The sequence below is a fragment of the Notolabrus celidotus genome, chromosome 9 (assembly GCF_009762535.1).
Source record: "Notolabrus celidotus isolate fNotCel1 chromosome 9, fNotCel1.pri, whole genome shotgun sequence".
NCBI lineage: Eukaryota > Metazoa > Chordata > Actinopteri > Labriformes > Labridae > Notolabrus > Notolabrus celidotus.
In genome coordinates this window covers 13,463,408-13,484,269 of record NC_048280.1, presented here as the reverse complement: position 1 = coordinate 13,484,269, position 20,862 = coordinate 13,463,408, and the positions used below count along the sequence as shown (strand labels likewise).

The following is a 20,862-nucleotide window of genomic DNA, read 5'->3' as shown; positions in this document are numbered from 1 at the left end:
AGCCTCTGCGGTTCCTTCCTCTGGTGCACCTAAGCAGTTTCCACCCCGAGGACATGCATGTGAGATCCTCACCTCTAAACGAACAACTGTTGTGTAAAGCTCTGCCATGCCCCCTATCTGCCTGCACGGTCAGCCCACTGCAGCTATAACACAATAAATAACTGAGCAGAAGATGAGCACTGCCCCATGGCAGATGGTGATAACACTTTCAGCCTCAGGTCTGAGTTGGTGTTTGTGTGTGTGTGTGTGTGTTTCCGTGTGTATACAGTGCATGAGAGAAAGTTAGTGGAGCTCTTCCCCTGTGAAATGAACAGTTAGGTTAAAGATGGTTGCCCATGATAGATGTCACTGTGGGGAATAAAAGCAAAGGATGCATCTGGTTTCTTGGTGCCTTTCTTATTTCTAAAACATGTGGTCAGGGAGAGAAGGAGAAAACTTGCCTCAACCTCTCAGAAAACAGTGGACATGTCGGATTGTGGCATTTCACAAGCTAGTGTGTGTAAATATGTTTAAGAAACATCCATCACTGTTTCCCTCAGAATGACTATGTAACTAGGGCAAAGATGGACGATACTTTCTCATACATGAAATACTTGATCGTGAATTAAGCCCTAGCAAACCAATCACATAAAGAGGCATGTATTAAAGAGAGAAGGTCACAGTGTGTGATTGTAATTGTCAGTCCGCCCTTCTTGTGACATCAAGATGCACAGATATGTAAGTTGAAGAACACAGTGAGATGGTTCACTTATCCATCAAATTTGGAATAATACTATCGAATGGATAAAAGGTAGGGCTGTCAAATGTTCCAACTTTTTAATCCAAGCTAATCACTGAATTTCAAAAGTCGATCACACATGATCAAGGTTTTACTTGCACATTTTCAATCCCATACTTTTCCATGATATCGCAGTTACTAAGTCCATACTACCAATGCAGTGAAGCAATTCTTACTAATGTCTTGATATGGGGATCAATTAATGCAATGAAATGTCCTTTATGGTCCTTAATATTAGATTCATTATTCAAATAAATGCTGCACTGCTACACCAGTGTGGTCAGAAACTATGACTTAAAATTAGAAAGCAGCCTCAAAGTGTTTTATCCAAAGGTCTGTGGTGATTCACTCACTCCATAATAGTGCTCTGCAAGCTATTGTGATGTGGTGGCCCACTGACATCAGTCTGATTAGCTGCACCGGTTAGCTCTTAAGTGGAAGCTCAATCTTCAGTACTTAAAAGTGAAATGTACCATTCAAGAGCACAGCGGTGTCATTATTTTCTATCAAGGTAGCAGAGGGAAGCTAAGATATTGCAGTGGCTTAACTACTGTGAGTGAGAAGGTACAAAATAGCACACAATTGAAAAAAAACCATTCATTTCTAACTATAGTTGCACCTTGACAGCCCTATTCAAATCATGAATTTAAAGGAGGAGTAATAAAAGTCATCCATGTTTTGCAGATGTATTAAATTCACAGGGGCTGGATTGGAAATTGAGATTTTGAGATCTTCCAGAGTATGCACATGTCCCTGCACAGTTGACCTATGACATTTTAGTTAAAAAATTACACAATTATCATTTTATGCTATCAAAAATATCTGTGAAATTGTGCCATGATTGGTGTCTGAATTAATAAATATTGACCAAAAAGCCATAAAAATGATATATTCAAAAAAAATGGGACTGAAGAAATATGCAGTATTGACTGATAAACCAAAAACATAATGCATCTGCACAGATAATAACACTATCGCAACATAAAAATCTGCCTTTAGAGTACATACAACTCCATTGCTTATATTATTTTGCTTACATTTGTTTTACCTTTGCTAATTATTATCATTAGCCTTAGCAGAAAGGTAGAGTAAAAGAATAGGCAGGGCATGTGGAGAAAAGAGATATTTTACATAAAACAAACAACCGTAGCTGGAATCAAAACCTAGATGCACTTCTTTGGTGTGCCATCATTACACCCTGAGGCAGCATGCTCTATATTGTCAAGTACTGTTTTTGTGTTATGGGGCATACTGTACTGTAGGACGAACAAGCATTTTTTTCCAGCTCCATTGAAACAGCAGGAATCAATTTATAAGAACATTTGCTCTTGTGTTTTAGGACCCTGAAAAACAGGCACTACATTCCTGAAAAACCTATCAAAAATACATATCATTGAATTTATATGATTTCTCCAGAGAAGGTACGAACTCATAACCACCAGCTCACAAAATCTTGTTCCAGGCAGTGAAGAAAACCAGCAGTCTGACTGTGATGTATTGAGGTATGCACACTCCTTGCGGCTGTATATCATAACTCTTCTGCTGCATGTCCATACGCAGGGAGAGGTGAACTACCACCATGTTTACCAATAGGCCTGACACAGTGGCACATGGTAACACACAGTGTACACCCACCGCCCACTCAGCCATGGCTAATTGCTCTGCACTTTGATTACCGCCATCTATTTTAATGAGAGCTTACCAATGCATTCTCTCCTGCCCGCTTTTTCTGTCAAACACAGTGCACACATAAGCAGGAGCTTGTGTGTTTGTGTGGACACATACACATAAAAGTGAAAAGAACAATACTGTGAACTGTGCTAGTGCCGGTGGCAGGAAATTGGAGGGTGTTCATTAGGCTAATGGATATGAAGAGGAAGGGAGAAGGAGGATGAAGATAAAACAAGGGGAGGACAGGAGGGAGGGCGGCTGGGAGGCCACTGTATTATAACACAACAGATTCTGTACAACAACCCAACAAGTCATATTGCAGTGTGTAATTTCCTTGCCACAATGATAGAGAGTGGAAAACTTCAATTACGCAGACTGGCTTTAATTACGCTGAATTTGCCTCATAAGTCGGCTCCTGTTGAGAACGAATGAGCTGTTGCGTCTTTGGCGCTTCTGCTCAGTGTTCCTGTGGCTCTGCTGGAGGGATTCAGCTTCATTAGGGTCTCCGGTTTACCAGAACACACACCAGGATGGCATTGTCTGATCAATGGACTCACACTGCTCTAAAGACTCAAAGAGCACAGTGGTAGTAGATACTGAACTGGACAGAATTGGTGATCGATGGTGGAAATGTGTGCTTTCCAGTGAGGCTTCAGATATCCTGCATTTTGCTGTCACCAAGGCTTTACAGCACTTTTTCTCTCAAATCGTTGTATACTTTGGATTTCCTCCCAAGAGCGCTGTTACAACAGCCTTCAACTAAAAGTGTTTAAAAAACACATGCAGAATGTACATGAGAAGCAAGAGAAAGCAAGGGACGCAAAAAAAGAGGGGGTAAAAACAAAGAAAGGAGGGAGGAAAGAGTGTGAAAGAAAAGAGTGCGTTTTAGGGATGAAGCGCAACAACCGCATTACAACCACAGCTATGCCGGATCACATCGTCACACTCTGTCTCATCACTTTATGAGACGTTAGGTCGGCCATGAAACTAGTTCAACATGTCTAGTACAGCAGTCGTCGATACCACAATACCACACATGCAAGATGGAAAATGTTGTTCCAGGAAAACAAGAGCTCCAAAACAACGTCCCAAAATGTGTTTGTATCCAAGGTTTCAAAATTTCATATCAAATGCAGCAAAATCTGGAATAAAAGCTGCAATTAATCCTGACTCATGACCTCACTGTAGATGTCTAGGGACCTTGACTTGACCTGACCAAGGCCTTTGTCTGCTTGGCGACAGCAGGTCTATTATTACTGCTTGTAACATTAGGTTTCTGGATATGACGCATGCTTAAATGCAAAAAAGTCCTCTGTCCTCTTTTCCATACTTTCTCTTTCTGGTTATAATTACCAAATGTTCCTGTTTAATTTGCATCACAAAATGCCTTTCTATTCCTGTGGTTGGTGTTATCATTATATTAAAGTATTATATCCTTCCAATAAAGAACACAAGGTGCTCTATGAGTAAAAACCCACTTTAAGGAAAACAATCTGTATCACGGGGAGAGGGTTCGAGCATACACTGTAAAAGCTAGCTGTTAATACGATTGTTCCCTCCATAGGGACACAGAGAGAGAGATCCTAATGAGAAACTGGTGGCTAAATAAGCATGATAATAATAACAGTGAGAGCGTCTCTCAGAGCAGGCGTTTGACTCCGGTGACACACAGCCATTAGGTATTCATTAAAACAGATGTTCCCTGGCTTGCAAGCTCATTGGCCCAAAAACCTGTTGAAAAAAGGGCCAGAATCCCAAATGAATTTCCCCAACGGATCTCTATGTTTGATGCCATGCCAAGAAACAGGGAGGAGGTTTTTGTTCTATAGAATAGAGGGACAGATTGCACAAGGGAAAGGAGAAGGACAGGACGGTGTAAGAAAGACACAGAGAGACAGAATTGTGGTTTTATCCCCCCTTGAAGATGCCGTCTTTTCTCATGACGCCTTTTCATCAACCCACCTCATCTCCGGCTCTTCATGTCCAAAGATGCCATCTTTAGCATGGGCTGAAGAAACAAAATCCTATTAGCTTGATAGCAAAGTGAATTTTGTTGAAGCAGTCTCAAGCAGGCGACGCTCCAGAGGCTTATCACCGGCTAAGCAGACAGAGCTTAGGAGGAGAATGGGTGAGGAGACACAGAGACGAGGGGGGGGGAGTTAAGGTGCTATTTTATATAAAACTGTAAAAGTCAAAAGAACAATTTTTGTTCTCAGAAAGCAGACAATAGATTTTTTTTCTCTTAAATATAAAAACACATAAACCAGTATCACACATTTTAAGTTTGTTAATCAACTTTGTTGGATTTTTGTGCAAAGTGAGCACAAATGTCCTCACAAGTATTCTCTTCACTCTGTATACCTGGATAGATTACCCAAACTTGTTAAAGCTCCAGTGAGGATTTTGGTTTGTTGTTGAATTTGGCATCCCTTGCAGAAACAGGTAGCTTCTTTATCCTGTACTCAAAGAAGTGGTGTTTTTTTCATGAAAAATTTCCTCCTGCTGTCTTTTAACACCCAGAGGTCCCGCTCATCTACAAGTTTCGCAATAGAAACCTTAAACAAAAACGGATTGGGCAGCGTGTAAACACATTGTCAGTTATGTTCTCATTTGCTTTTGTAGATCATGATGAGGAAACAGTATTATTTTCAGGCCATTTCAAGACCAGCAAAAAAAATAAAAAATAAAAAATCACAGGAGCTTTAAGCTAAAAAATGTAAGTTCACTTTGTTGCAGTGGCCAAGATATTTTTTTCCGAAACATAATTAAAAAAGAGAAAAAAATTGGGCATAAAAGCTCCCACATGGGGAGTCGGTTAGGTCTGGTGGTTAAGTCGTGTGCCCGTGTCCAGAGGCTATAGACCTCAAAGCTGCCAGCTCAGGCTTGATTTCAATCTGCAGCCCTTTACCACATGTTATTCCCTTCTTTATGCCTTTATGCCTAGTTTAAAAAAGTTGAAATTAATTTTTTTTTTTTTAAATGTAAGCACACAAATTAAAAACTAAATGAATTAACAAAAAATCCTGAATCCTCAGGATTTGATCAAATTCAATGAAAACATTTGTTTTCTGTATTGTGTCATTATTGCACTTTATGTTTTTTAATAAGTTGCCAGATGTGCCAACGACTTGTGTCCCACATTGCTGCACAATTGATTCTATCCTACCCCAGTATGCTGTAAAGCTGGAAGTCACCATAGATCCTCACTGGTTCCAGCTAGTGCATGAAAGACAAAATGTGACTGCAGAACTTTATTACTTCACCTTTGGTCCCTTGCTTTGTCAGTGTCAATCTTTTTCTCTGTTTAAGAGTCTAAAAATGTTTCACAGAACTTTCGTTCACCTAAAAACTCCAGAAGTAAGAATATGGAATCAGAGGCATGGCCTTTGTTCCCTTCCTTTCCATAACTATTGATATCACACTCATCATCCTTACAAAGATCTTCTATTTAGTGTGCTGGCAAATTGACCACAGCGAGCAGTTTGGAGAGGCATGGAGAGGAAGACGGAGTGGAGGGGAACAGACTTTAATAGACAGTGTTGTTGATGGATATGATTATAGTCTCTTCATGCTGCCCATCCATTCTCTATAGATTCCAGATGATAACAGTCCTTACATCCTCTCTCTTTCTTCCTCTCGATATTTTTTCTCTTATCCTGTTCTTTTTCACTCCTTATTTGAACATCTCATCTTCTTCTCTTTTAGCCTTTCTGTTTCTGTTTATCCTTTTTTTCTCTCTAAAGCCTTGTTCTTTCTCTCTTTTCTTCCTTTCCAAGCCCTTTTTTTATTCCCTCCTCCCGTTAACACCATCTTCCTCTCCCCAATCACTCCTCATGTGCTTCACAGGGAGCCAACAAACCACATCACATATCTAAGACCCCCTCGTTCTCCTCCTTACAACCCCTCTTTTAGCCCTGCTATCTTTTACTCTTTACCACTGCCTCTCATTCTTTTATGGCCTCCTTACAGTTCACGACAGTATTCACATTTCCAAAAGAGAGAGAAAACCCCCTGATGGGTGGTTCGTGTTTGCCTGAAAACACATTAGCAGAGTTGGGTAAAACGCTATGACAAATGACAGGGGACTAACAGTGGGGATCCTGCTGGTCATTCAGGCAGCCAGCAGAAGCACTGGAGTGCGCTCCAGCCCAACACTGAGGCTCAAAGTGAAACCAATCCTCCAACGCTATACAATATCTGCCTTAATCTTACTCAAGCTCTGCTCATTACACACTCAGCGTGGGCCTAGAGACAGGCAACACAGGGAGCTGTGCATCTGGGATTTGTACGCCAACTGTGCGTGTGTGTAGATGCATCGATGTGGTATTGCTATCACTGCAAGACGAAGCCACACTAAAAGGGTGTGTAATACGCCATGACACTGTACGCAGATCCAGTGGATTTATTGCCCCCATCATCCCTTCCCTAAGAGACAAAACCATAGAGAATGTTAATTTCCACCACCATAAACAACCATAATAAGCGTTGCACTGACATGTGAGCATGTATGCATGCCTGTGTAACAGTTAGCATACTGTCATGCACAGTCTGCATACATGTCATACATTGTCTGGAAGTGTGTTTTACCATATGTGTGTGCACAAGTGAGCGTTTGTACACATGTCTGCCTCTTTACCTCATTACCACAGTAAAAACCTGACCATGCCTTTTTCATTTGCTCCGTCATGCAAGGGTGAAGTTATCCAGAGTAAATTCAGACAATCCTAATTGTGCAGGGTGATAATGCACCCACATAAAGACCGACATATTTCAAGCCGCAATAATACCCTCGGTGATCCAACAACTTTTCAGCACCCGACAGTTCCCAGCTCGCATTCAAGGACGGGTGGAGAACAAGCCGTTCCAAGAAACGAGACGGCTGATGTGAAAGACAGGAGCAAAAATCTGAATAGAAAGAATGTTTAAGTACAAAAACATACATTTGTCGAAGCCAAATCACTACCTTGCATACATTAGGTGCTCATATGCTTGAACAGACATGTGCACACACATATATGTAAGGAAAGTTCACTGAAAAAAAGACTGAAGGGCTGGAAAGCTACGGCTCTCAGTCTGCCAGTTCAGTTTTATGTCTCTGCTTTGATACAAATCCACACAGCATGGGAGCACACTCCACCACCTGAGCTATGTGTGTGTGTCTGTATATGTGCAGTTATAAATGTCCAATCCAACACCTGTTTGTTCACATTGAAAGCCAAACTCCATCTACTTCCAGAGGGTGCACTCCGGTGCCTGTGTGTGCGTGCAAGAGTGTCTTAACGCATGTGTTTATGTGCATATGCAAGTGTGTACCTGTGGTGAGTGATTCATTCTGTTTTCCTCATGAAGCTGTTGCTCATTAATCAATTTATGGTGGGACAGCTATATGAGTCAGGGCTCTCTCTCCCCCAGTCCCTCACAATAAAAGCTCACCAGGGCTTCTTTCCCACTCCAGCTCACATAACCCACCTTCTGGCCGGATCGGGTCGTACACAGTAAGAAGAAAAACCACAATGAGGATCACTGGCTGGGCCAAACACATGCTATGATTATTCAATTTTTCAGCTGAACTCATGAGGGTTCATGTACTCTACACACTCTCCAGGTGTTGTTATGACTAAGATGTTAAGATCAAAATTTCCGTGCCAATTTTACTGTCACAGTTCAATCTGAGTGATCTTGTGTGCGCATGAAAAAGCCAAATTGTTGCCAAAATTCACCACTTAGGATCGTATCCAGAATTTTTGATTGTTTTGTTCTAATGACGTTGTTTAATCCTGGCAGAACTCAGCAAGAGACTCTTGAAAACAGTCACAAAGAAAATATATTAAATAATTAATATATTCCAGGACACCTCTGGCAGCTGTGGCCAATCTTTTTGACAACACGTCCTATGACTTCAACTTTTCTCATTTCTCATGCAGCCCTCAGAGAGCACATGACAAATGCAGCAGAACAATGTTTTATCTCATCTGACACCCCGACAACAAGGAAATAAACATAAGCTGACAGCCAATCAGATCGCCCATCTGCTGGCCTGCCTCACGGTGGTTGGATCGCCTCGACAAGCAGTGGAGGAATATTTTCCATGAGGGACACACCCCAGAGATGGGAAGCTGGGGGGTAGAGAAAAGGGAGGAAAGAATACAGGGGATAGTGGAGTGGGCAGCCACATGGCAACGCCGGGTTATTTGATTGGTGGAGGGGAGCAGGCAGCCAGGCAGGAAGACCAGGAAATGTAATTCAGGGAGGCTGTCTGAATATGACATCTCTGGGAGCTATTCAATCTGCAGCCAAACCCTCAAGTGGCGCCTCGCCTGGCATGGTGGCAGGGAGGTTACAACTGTGAGCTCACTGCCTGTCAACCCTGCTACACCCGCTGTGGAGGAAAAGATATGACGGATAGAGTAGAGGAAGAAGAGAGGATATGAGGGGATAAAGGAGGAGAGGAGTGGAGGATGAAAAGTAACAGAAATAGTGGAATGATGAAAAATACATTTATACACTGTAAATGTTATAAAAAAGACGCAGCCAAGAATAAATAAGATTTAAACAGAGTGGGAGAGCGTTTGAAAGGAAAGGCTGAGGGATTGCCAAGAGACGGAGGCACAATGGGACTCCGCAGAATGAATGGGAGAAAGACCAAGGAAGGAAAGGCGGAGTGAGTGAGAAAGTGATCCAGGCGCCGGCTGTGATTCTTCTCTGTCAAGCATGGCTCATAGAGAGCAGTGATAATTGACAACAGTGGCTGACGGTCTTCATCGGACCACTCTATTTATTGCAAATCCCAAAAACAATCCACCCGAGCCCTCCTTATTTGGCTTTAGGACGTGCAGAAAGAAACGGTGCTGCAAAGCTGCCTCTGTAAAGTGCAGAGTGTGTTGAATAGGTTAAATGTAGTACTGTTCAACAAAGGGTAATGTGTTGGGCTAGATTTGGAAATATAGCTTGGGTCAGTGGTAGAATACAGCAGTGCCAAATCCCAGTGGTGTGCTTTATCATTATAAATCCAGCAAATACTTCAATTCATTCATAAACTGTTTGTGTGTAACCGACGAAGAAGATATAACTTAGGGGAGTTATGTCTCAATGATAACTTTATATTGAACTCTCTAACACCACCCAATACAACTGTTTTGACAGGACACAGTCGCAGTCACAGAGATCCAACAAACAGAGCACATGTATTTATATAGCGCCAAATCACAACAAATGCTATCTCAAGACGCTTTACAAACAGAGCAGGTCCAGACAATACTCTATGTTATATTATAAACAAAGACACAACATCCAGACAGGATAAGATCCGGTTCAATTTTTACGAGCAAGACTGTCTCAACTCGTCTTAGCCCACCATGAGCAGAGCACTTTTCAGTATTTAGCAACTTACAGTGATGAAAGAAAAACTTTCTTTAACAGGCAGAGACCTTGAGCAGAACCAGACTTATGTTAGACAGCTATCTGCCTTAAGTGCAGTTCTGTTAAGCTTAGGCGCCAAAGTCACTTGGTTTGGTTTGGTGTGGTTTGGAAACATATCATGGTCTCAGTTCAAATAGGAACCAAGTATAAATATGAGTCACGTAAGTTATGTACCTTTAGTAGCTACGAAGCACTGTTTTTACCACAACTACACATCAACACAATAAGTTAGAGGACAGGACGTGTAAATGACACTACAGGGTATTTTTTTGAGGAGAAAAAAAGCAGTTCTACACAGTCTCCCGCACCAAAAGGAACCATTTTATTTTCTCCAAAATTATGTCTGCACAAGACTGAACATGAACATATTCAACTTGAAAATACTGAACAATAGGTTGACCTCTTTCTCCGCCTCGTGGGTCCGGACGTGGTCCCTCGAGCCTGGAGGAAAATACTTTGAATTTGGGGAGGAAAATCGCTTTTCCTCTCCATGTTTCCTCGTGGTTGAAGGAATTTTAATTTAAGTGTGTGACTTAATGCAACGTACGGTGGCGTGATGTGACGTCGTGCCGGGAAATTAATTGTTAAAAATGACATATCATGCAAAATTGACTTTTTAATGGTTCTCTACCTGAAATATGTGTCCCTGGCATGTCTACAAACCCCCCGAGAATGAAAAAAATCCATTCTGCCCCTGTTCTGATTTCTACACCTTTCTGTAAATGTGTCTAAAACGAGCCGTTTCAGACTTCCGTGTTTTTGTTACGTAACAACAATATCCGGTCTGTCACGGAGTCAGAGCTCGGAGCTTGTTCAGCCCATAGACTGTATAAAATAATAGTGAATCCCCCCTCCGTTTTTCATTACCTGCACAAATGTGTGCTAACAAGGAGCTTAGGAGGGAGGCATGCTAGTTGTAGGCTGTCTTAATAAACACAAAGGTCGGTTTTACTCCCCACGTCTGCAGATTTGAAGATCTAGTGGATGATTTTTATTCATCATGGATAAGTGCTAGCGCTAGTTAGCATAGCTACATAGCTACATGTCATAGCTGTAGCTGTGTACCAAGACACACGTCTACATACTGACAAATAAAACAACAAGAAACACAGAATCTGTGACCAATCCTTCAGAAAAGGTCCTGCTGCCTTTCTGGCAGAGGTGGGTTTTACTCCACACGTCTGCAGATTTGAAGATCTAGTGGATGATTTTTATTTGTCATGGATAAGTGCTAGCGCTAGTTAGCATAGCCACATAGCTACATGTTCATAGCTGTAGCTGTAGCTGTGTACCAAGACACACGTCGACATACTGACAAATAAAACAACAAGAAACACTAAATCTGTGACCAATCCTTCAGAAAGGTCCTGCTGCCTTTCTGGTAGAGGTCGGTTTTACTCCCCAGGTCTGCAGATTTGAGGATCTAGGGGATGATTTTTATTTATCATGGATAAGTGCTAGCGCTAGTTAGCATAGCCACATAGCTACATGTTCGTAGCTGTGTACCAAGACACACGTCGACATACTGATAAATAAAACAACAAGAAACACTAAATCTGTGACCAAACCTTCAGGAAGGTCCTGCTACAGGCGCCTCTCCGTCAGGATCAGATTCTGGATCAGATTCAGAGGGTTGAAGTAACGTGATCTCTGAGAAGCCGTGTATATTCAGCCAACATGTAAACATTAGATCAACGTGCTGCACAGCCGAGGCACATCCACTTCCTGAGGGGGCGTGGTCAGAGAGAAAACAGAGTGTTCTGAGGAGGACTGAAAGAGAGGGTTTTTCAGGCATGCCAAAATCTGATTTCAAAGTGTTTTTTTGAGCATAAACTTTAAAGACATGTTTTGGGGACCTCTTAGATCAATATATATTGATGAAAAAAGCGTGATATGTCACCTTTAAGAAGAACAGATAACATTTGAGGTGTACAATTCCAATGGAATTGATCAATTGGAACCGGTTCTAAGTCGGATCAGGTTTTCGATTCCCACCCCTACATTTGATACACACGTTTTTAGACCTCATCATTAGAGGGATCTATTTTGGTTGTTTAACCTGAAAATCCAAATTAATATATCTAGATAGAATCAATGTATTGATAGTCAACCAAAGTGGAGGAGGCATGCCCCAGACAACCTTATATTGACTCATCAAAAACAGAGGACATCAATCTGTGCACTTCATGTGGCTTGGATTGGATGTTTTTGATAGTTTTGAAAACTATCAAATTGTTGCTGATACCTTCATGAATTTCAAAAGGATTTAAGCAACAGCCTAATTAAAAAAAAAGTATTCTAAGTTAAAATCCAGAAAAATAATGAGTATCACATTAGATACAGCGTGTGTTACTGGTAAAGAAAACAGGTGTATTCAATTAAAAGGCAAGTAGACAGCAGGTATTTAAGATGTCTGATCTGTAAATTTGTCAGTGGTCATTTTTAAGCGTTTACAGAGCACCATGGGAGAGATGCTCTGTCATATTTCGACGGAGCACACCTGTGCCACAGAGGAATGAAATCATGGGAGGAAATGAGTGAGCATCTTTGGGAGCTAATAGTTCAGGTGCTGCCATTCAAGCCCCAGATCCCTGCCATCTTTCCTCCTTTAATGGCTGCTCCTGAAGAATCTTATCAGTCAAGTTATGACTTCACTGTCTGCTTCTCGCCGGTCTACATTCACCCTGTGAGATAGTCGATGACAGCTCACTATTAGACACAGCTCCAAAAATCTTTTATCGAGCCCATTCATTCATACTTGCATACAGATGGAGAAATTCACCGACACACAAAGACGTACAAACAGAATCATCCCCCCTCTTACCCACACTCGTCTACCATTTCATCCCAAAGAGACTGTACACATTCAAACAAACAGAGGAGACGCTTTTTGTCCGAATGCAATTATCTTGTACTGTCCATCTCCCTGACTGCTGCGGGACAAAGGGCCCTCTGTTGATGAGGCTAGCAGCGTGTGAATGGGAGGTTAGACATCCTTGGCCTTTTCCATGGCTGTGGACATTCAATCTGCCATCCACACATCCCAGTGGATCTGATAACGCTAAACAAACCCCAGAGAGAGAAGGAGGGGGAGAAAAAGCCAGACGCTAATGGCTTTAGTATTGTGTGTAAATCCTCTCTTATCTGGCCTGCTCTCTGTGTTAAGAGACTGGTCAAGGGCAGTGGGGAAGAATAAACTCCATAACCGCAATGTTGTCTGCCAGGGTTCACCTCAATGTAAACAGTTTACAATACAGCATAGCCATGTGAAGGCAACAAACATCAAGAAACATGCAATTTCATGAAGGAAACCTACACTGACACACACACACACACACACACACACACACACACACACACACACACACACACACACACACACACACACACACACACACACACACACACACACACACACACACACACACACACACACGTTAACACATCGCTTGCTTTCCAGATTGATGCCAGAAAAAAAAAAGCTGACCTGGCATTAGTCTGAAGCTAATTATTCTCAGCCTCTCAGATTCTCCCATTGGAGCTGTCTCTCACACATACACACACACATGCAGGCTCACTAATTGTTGTGCTGATTCTCTCTTTAGCACTGTCTTGTCTGCGTCTCGTGGCGACAGAACAGTAAGAGGGAGAAAATTAGAGGAAAAAGGTAGAAAGGAGCGAGGATGGGAGGAAAAGAAAAGACATGGTGGATTATCCCTCATAATCCCCCCGTCCTATTATAGAGGGAGGGTGCTCAGCTTCTAATGCATTAAGAGTACAGTAACAACCTGGTTTTCTTTTCCTTCTCTGCCTCTTTCTCGCTTCAATTGTGGTTCTGTTTCTTTTCCACTCCTCAGTTCAGTAAGAGGGGTTTCTTGTTTTCTAAATTTGTGCTTTTTATTCTGGGTTGACTTCTGCATCCACAATTGTGTGCTTTCTTTAAATTTTCCTTTCTTTTCTTGTGTAAAAAAAATGAAAACAACTCTGCTTTCATGGCAGTGAACAGAATTGAGAAGAGAGGCAGCAAAAGCTCTAGTCTGAATGCAAACAAGGCCACAACAATGTCCATAAGGACAAGCAAGCCAACACTTTTACTCAATATTTGTCCAACTTCAAAATGAAGATGTTCTATTTCTTCTATTTTCATAATTTTTTCTTTGTATGAAAGTTTTTTTACATTGTTTGATCACACTGAAAGAAGTAAACGGCAAACAAAATACAGCTTTTCTCAGTCAGTGACCCATGTGAGTTGTCCCACAAATACCTTTTAATTATGTCTCATTAATCAACAAAATGAAGAGGTGACTTTGGATGGAGACTGCTAATAGCAACTAATGTACTGCACACGTTGTTATGCTAATGAGACTTTACTTTACTCTCTGTAAATATACATGTAGATATACAATGCAACAATTCTCAAGCAGAATTCCATATTTCTATTTTTTGTATTATTTAACTTCTATTTTATAATGTAAAAACTACCTCTGCAACTCACCACTGCACTTTATCATATTATTTTAGCCTGTACATATTAGTCAAGCTATTTGTTGTTTCTTTGTATTTATAGCTAAGGTTATTGTTATTATATTTTCATTTTATTTTTTATTGTAGTTCTTATTCTTATTCTTATTCTTATGCCTTGTACAAAGAGAGCACAGTTTACCAAAGTCAAATTCCTTGTGTGTTCAAGCATACTTGGCGAATAAAGCTGATTCTGATTCTGATTCTGATTCTGAGAGCCCTGCAGTCGCTCTTCACTCTTCTCTTTCTGTTTCTCTTTAGCAGAGCATACACAAAGTCAGTGCGCGTAAGGTTGGCTTCAGACCAGCTGTGTTGGCTGCCACAAACATTTTTAACAACTTCCTCCATAAAGTAAGACATTGCCACATCTGAGAGGTCTGCAGAAGCAACATGGCCTGAAAGCGGAGAATTGGTGGAGTTGGATGTCACACTTCTGTCTTTGGAGCTGCTGACAGTCAGAAAGCTTACCATAAGGAATTAAGCCTTCTTGAAAACACTTTCACTGATGTGTTGCTGCACTTCACCAGTGACCAGATGTACTTAAAGGAAAGGTCGGATGGTTCTGACTCCAAAACAAGACTTGAGCAAAGTAAACACCACGTAAACTACAGAAAAGCACAAACACCTTCACACTCCCTCAGTGGGCTGTGAGTAACAGCAGTAGGTGTTTGATGTAATGAGTTTGTGTACAAGCTGTTATACGATGACAGCTGGGAGTGTGGACCCCATCTCTAGCAGATACTCCCCTTTTTCTGAACACCTCACGCACACAGTAAACACAGCTGCTGCAGTATACTTGCATCATACTTCCTTAACTGCATACTTCTTTCATAGCACCTGTCATCCTTCTGGGTGTGGCGGAGCAGTGTGATGGACGTGGTTCACACCTCTGCATGGATAAATGCCTCACACTTAACTGGTGTGGACAGATGTCCTCCTGTGCCCGATGCATGTGGCAGGTATGGAAATGTGAGAATTAATGTCACATGACCACACCTCGCTGTCAGGACCATGTACTGGAGGACTGGAGGACATGACTGCACTGCAAAACTGCTGCAGCTGTAATTTACTCCATCCGTCTCCTGCTTTCAATCAGCTCCACAATCTGTCCATCAGTGATTCATCTTTAGGTACAGCGATCTCGTTCTCTCTGGCTGCTGTTATCAGATTCATCATCAGAGTCTGAGGCACTTCAATTGACAAGTGTGAGGAAGGAAATTAGAACTTTTCTTTCAAACAACTGATGCAGAGATGTTGGTCAGCTCAGAGTAGTTCAGTAAAAGCTGCACTATAAATAGATGACATATGTAGTTATTGTTACATTAAAAAACTCCATATTCGAGTGACACTCATTTCCTGCAGTCTGTCCATCATTAATCCCAAATTCTGTTCACATGGTAATCAGATATAAATGTACGGCGAAAAGCATGCTTACTAAGATCACTTTTTTTAATCACCTGCTTGCACTGCAGGAGGTTTATCAGACAGAGGAGAAGAAAAGCCAATAATCATCATCTGTCTTTCTTTCTTTCAATCAGTCCCTCATTAACTTAAATCTTTCCTCACCTCACTGCTGAGCGTGAAGCACCTCAAAAGCTCTCAAAAACTCATTAATTTGCATTCTTCTATCAGACCATCCATCCATCCATCCATCCATCCATCTGTCTATCTGTCTATCCATCTAAAAAGAAGCTCAGTCTCTTCTCTCTCTCTCTCTCTCTCTCTCTCTCTCTCTCTCTCTCTCTCCATCCTCATTGCTCCATCTGTCCATCACTGCTCATTACGCTCCCCCAATTTCCATTCCTTCCTCCGTCATATTTGTGACCATCCATCCATCTTCTTCAAGAATCACAACAGAAAGTGCAGCATGAAAAAATATACGAATTCTCAGGAGTTGGAATAAAAAGTGTAACCTTTTTTTACCTTTTATTTATTCTTTGACATGCATCAGGTCATGCTAATTCATGAAGGCTGGGAGGATTTTATTTGAATCCACATGTGAAACTAGCAGGAAACCAAGTTTACACAGAGAGATGTTGCAGAAGTTTCTCCCGTCACTCAAGGTGGTGTTTTAATAGTTCGGTTGGGATTATGAAAGTGTGAAGTATGGTTGAATCTGCATGGATAAATTGGACATTTTTCTAAAAGAGTCAAGGGACAGGCTCTAAACTAAGGAAACAACCCAACAAGTAAGCACTTCTTAAGTTACGAGTATTAGTTTCAAGGGGGAAATATATTTTTTTCCAACAGCTCCAAAAGAATGCAGTTTTAAGATTGTGCAGTAAAAGCACAAACCCACACAAAAACGCAATCTCAAGTTTCTCTGTCAGGGGGGAATTAGTCTAAACAGACAAATGGCTGTTTATTTCCAGCTTTATCAGCAAAGTAATCCACACAACAACAAAAAACTCCTAACATCCCACTACCTGTGGCGACTTGATCTGATAAAAGTCCCCGCCGAAAAGATTCCCCTTTGTGCAAAACCAACTCATCATCTCTGAACGTGAACAATGTATCTTTTCCCTGAAAACTAATTTCCCTGTGAAAATGGGGTTTTAAGTCTTTTGAGGCTCCTTTTAGAGTCTAATAAACTAATTCCAAGGCCGACGCCGAGAGAGGCTTATTTCAATTTCACGAGGCTTTGTTCGAATTTGTTTTACATTATGATGCTGGTGGGCACAATGGGGGAGTGGAGGGGGGAGTATGCTTGGCGATGTTTTGTTTTAATGCATTCAGGTGTCTTGTCTTGTTTGCACTCTTCACATCTTAAAAGAGGAAAGAAAAAAAATACGTACAACAGAATCCTCCCTCCCTGTTTCTGTGTCTCCCGATCTGTTAAAGAGATAAAAACCAGGATGCTGCTGGGATGCAAACACACACTTATGGGGAAAAAATAGCTTGTGTTTGCAAGCACATATAATACTGTAAAATAATAGCTATAAAGAACAATAATTTCCTGGCACATTACAACAAAGTAAACCTCCGTAAACCCTGAGATTATTCTCACTATTTTCCAATCAGCCATACTAAGCCAGGCAGCCTCGTACCAACTGTCATAATACAGCAGCAAACAAACAAACAAACAAACAAACACACATGCACACATGCAGAGGAAGAGAGAGTCAGAAAAGTTGATCCTTTTCTGTTTGTCGTGAGTCGACAGTAACAGCTATAGAGATGGATTTCCCCACATGGAAACAACAAATAAAGAACATAAATGAAAAAAGTTGCGGCACAACAACAACAAGTTCCCGGGGGGACGCAGTGCATACACAACTGTGGTTAAGATACAGGGTGCAAGCAGTATAATAGTAATTGCAGCCACTAATAACTATAATAACATACCTTAACGCTGGGCTGCTCAACTCTGGGCTGCCTCGGTTGATTGCAATCATTGTTAATTGCACGTGTTTGAGCCAATTAAGAACAGTAGCAATTTCAACTGTTGCTGCTCTGGATACGTCTGTTTCACTGAAGACAGTTTACAGAGTATCAAAGCAGAAATACTTATCAACATCAAATTTTTGGGGAAATATAATTATGAGAACACATAAAAACAGTGTTTAGAATAGTCAGGGACAATCAATAACTTTAGTAAAATCAGCAGCGAGAGCTCGACAGACCTTCCTCAAACTTTTTGTGTGTTTTTATGCTCAGTTTGGAGAGTTCTGCCTCTGGCTTTGTGAGGCTGCAGCAGCCATTAGTTTGGTGTCACGTCTCAGGGGGGAGGGAGCGGGGGGGGGCAGAATACCATGTCCACATGGAAAGCAAAACCAATAATGAATTTCCAAGGAGGACTTTTTACCTTGTGAGGATAATAATTCATGCTCACAAAAACACAGTAGATAACATGCAAACCTGAGGCAGACATATTTCCACGACCCCATATTAACACTCATACATGAATTAGGTGAGTCAGCAGTACAATTGGAGGGTAGATATGCAGATGGAATGCAATAAGGGCAGATTGGGGATATCAGTGATTTTTCTTGTGCACTCTGACTTAACTGGAAAGTGTTGGAGGGGTAAGACGGAGTTCTGCCTCTAAAATATCCCCGCTTGCCAACCCCTGGCATGATGGATCCAGCTGAACTAGCTAGACACTGAGGTAACGAGTCATTGTGTGGAATCTGAAGCTGTTGACATGACTCCAACAGGCTTGCACTGCTGTGAAATACTACCCCGAAAGTTACACCGGGATACTTGGATGGTGATACGTGATCTTTCCTTGACTTTTACTACATGCTTTTTGTGTTCCATTCATGACCTTACTGCCCAATTAAGACTCCCCTTCAGCAGCCTGAGAGGGAAGAGAAACTTTTTCTTTGCATTGTGCACCACAAGACTGCTACTATAGCTGAAAAAGTAGCACTAATTATTCAGTTAATCACTTTATATTTTATGTGTCAGAATCTTCTTGACCAACTTAAGTTACTCTGCAACTTTTAGCTTGAACTTTTTCTTGTGTTACTGTGTCACTACTGAGAGAAAAGTAGATGTCACTTTGTTCAGAGGATGGGCTTTACTCAAGTGGCAACCTCTGGCCGTGAGAATTGAAGCCAATCTGGAAGTGTTTAAAAGTGAAGTTCAACGAGTGTCTGCTTGAAGCTGGCTCCAGATACCACATACAAACAAATTCAAAAAAGCCAATCTTTACAGCCTGGTACAAAAAATGAGTGTAGTCTGGATAGCTCATTTCTCGATCGGTTCAAACTGTATGGGGGGTGAATTTTTTCGAAGATATTAAGATTACGAGTTTTCCATTACGAGAGGCACAGCTGACTTGACTGACAGGCAGGAACACTGTAGCTGTTGGCTAGGAAGCTCAAAGCCCGCCTCTTTACATCACACTCGCAGTTGCAACAGCAGTTACGTTGAGTTCAGCATATCCAATATGGCTCCCGCCGACGATTGGCTTCAAACCAGCGCTTCAGAATAGATAGGTGATGTCGAGGATACTACGCCCATTATCTAAACAGTCTATGGCTTTACTTTGTGGAATAAAATGTTCCAATTAACCAAAAACTCCACAGCTTTGCCAACTCATCAGTCACTCATTGTTTCTCAGAAGTACCAAAAAACATCAACATTATACCAAGATAATGGATGTCTTTTATTGGTCCCAATTCCCCATTGTATTCAAAAGCAATAACCAGCTTTTGCTTGTAATGCAAATGTAAAAAAAATAATTTAAATGAAAGAAAGTGCTTTGTGCTTGATTATGCCAATTGCATTGAAATCAGGCACTTTTTAAAAGAAGAAATAATAAGCAGGTCTCAGGTGGTGATCACAATTCTTTCAAGGTCTCTCTCTCGATCCACAACCAACCTTATTAATTATTCCCTTTGAGTAAAAAACAGGCTTGGTCAATCACAGCCCGTCATCCCGGAGTGACTGCATGTGCATGTTAACTGATTAAAATTCTCAAGGGACTGAATCCTGAGCCCCACCTGCTGCACACATGGAGTTTGCACACTAAAAACACACACTGCCAGCAGCTATTTCACCAAGCAGCTGAATGCCATTAATTCCTGTGCCACATCTCCTTAGGTGAGAAACTGGTGACAGAAGAAAACCTCAGTCAGTTCTTTCTCTCCCATTCCTCCTCCTCCTCCTCTTCCATCCATATTCAGCAGAGCCAGGCATGTGCAATAAGGAGAGAGAGGAGGAGGAGGAGGAGGGTGGAGATGGGGAGGAGGGCGATTGTAAATTCAGCACCAGCTCTTCTTGTTGCGCAGGAATGACCCATCATTTCACACTGGGCCAAATGGCATGAATTCATAAATATAAATAACAGCAGCAAATTCGTCTTTTCAGGATGCCGTACAGAGGCGCAGACAGGACCATATTAGAATAAAGATGCCTTCTCTCTCTCTCTTGCTATCTCTTTTATTATTACCCACAACACACAACTTTTGGCCTTCTTTATCAACTTCCACATTTTTCCAGCTCCTTCCTCCTCACTTCTTCGTCACTATCTGCTCCGCTTTTGCTCTTTTGCACCTATCTACTGTATGATGATTCATACTGTATGTGGGAAGAAGAAAGGACAAAAGCTCCATTATTTCTTCAATCTGAAAGAAAATGTATTATTTTTAATTCATCCCATGGGGTTTTTTCTTGGCTAGATGCTGACTTAAGGAGGTTTTGCCAATTTGGTGTTGGTTCGGGGATGAAACGTGAGTCGCTCAAGACGAAGCCCGATGACTTGCCGGGTTAAACTACGAGGCGGTGAGAAGCAGAGAAGGAGTGGGTAGGACATGACCTGAACTGTTGGACGGATAAACAGCTTGGCTTGTTCTCTGAAAAACCGACGCATCCATTTGCCGTTTTGGAGCTCTTCAGTCCTTTTAGCTGTAAGTTTTCATCATCCCTTGATTGCCCAATTCTCTGCCTTTTCTCCTCTTGGCAACACACACACACACACACACACACACACACACACACACACACACACACACACACACACACAC

General features: G+C 41.6%; 1 protein-coding gene and 1 long non-coding RNA gene across 3 annotated transcripts in view; one reads left to right on the top strand and one right to left on the bottom strand.

The window, feature by feature from the left end:
• The window catches only part of fbxl17 (F-box and leucine-rich repeat protein 17), a 300,805-nt gene that overhangs the window by 93,881 nt on the left and 186,062 nt on the right, over positions 1–20,862 (bottom strand). The gene's annotated exons all lie outside the window — the stretch shown is intronic.
• The window catches only part of LOC117819324, a 30,169-nt gene that overhangs the window by 6,299 nt on the left and 3,008 nt on the right, over positions 1–20,862 (top strand). The window contains exon 2 of the long non-coding RNA XR_004632534.1: positions 20,518–20,745. This is a non-coding gene — a long non-coding RNA (uncharacterized LOC117819324). The remainder of the gene's footprint in view (positions 1–20,517; positions 20,746–20,862) is intronic.